Raw genomic sequence first — 626 nt, 5'->3', positions numbered from 1 at the left:
AGCACCGCCCGCCCTCCTGCTGTGCCAGCAACTCGGGCCCTGGGGATGCAGGTGACCAAGCCCTCAGGGGACTGGCTGCCATGAAGGGAGACGGCAGGAAGCAGGGTCTGTCTGGCGGGGAAGGGGCTCCCCGAGGGTTTGTCCTGCCACGTGTGCTGGTCCCACGCAGGTGCCTGCGCTGGGGCAGCGCCCTGCAAAGGAGTGGAGATGGCGTGGGTGCAGAGGGTATCAGTGATGGGGGACCCTCGGGGCGTCATGGGCAGGAAAGCGCACCCTCACGCAATGCTGGCTTCGGTCAGAGGCACAGGCCCCAGGGTGAGGCGGATCTCCAAGTCTGTGCCGTGGGGACATCGGGAGGCAGGCACCCGCTGAGAGGCTGTGGCAGACACGGGAGCAGAAAGGGGCTGGGACGGGTGGCCTGTGGGTGGGAGCCAGGGCTCGGGAGCTCTGTGGGGGGCTGGGGGAGGAGGGCGGGGAGATGGGGAGCCTAGGGTGTGCCGAGCTCCCGTCCACTCCTCTGCCCCCCCAGGCCACCCTGGGCCTCACCCGGAATGTGCCAGGCGAAAGCTCCAACACCACTCTTGCTGGGGTCCAACCCAAAGGTGTGGACGGAGGTGTGGACGGAG

The sequence above is a fragment of the Myotis davidii genome, unplaced genomic scaffold (genome assembly GCF_000327345.1).
Source record: "Myotis davidii unplaced genomic scaffold, ASM32734v1 scaffold427, whole genome shotgun sequence".
In the NCBI taxonomy this organism is placed as follows: Eukaryota; Metazoa; Chordata; class Mammalia; order Chiroptera; family Vespertilionidae; genus Myotis; species Myotis davidii.
This window is presented reverse-complemented; position numbering follows the sequence as displayed.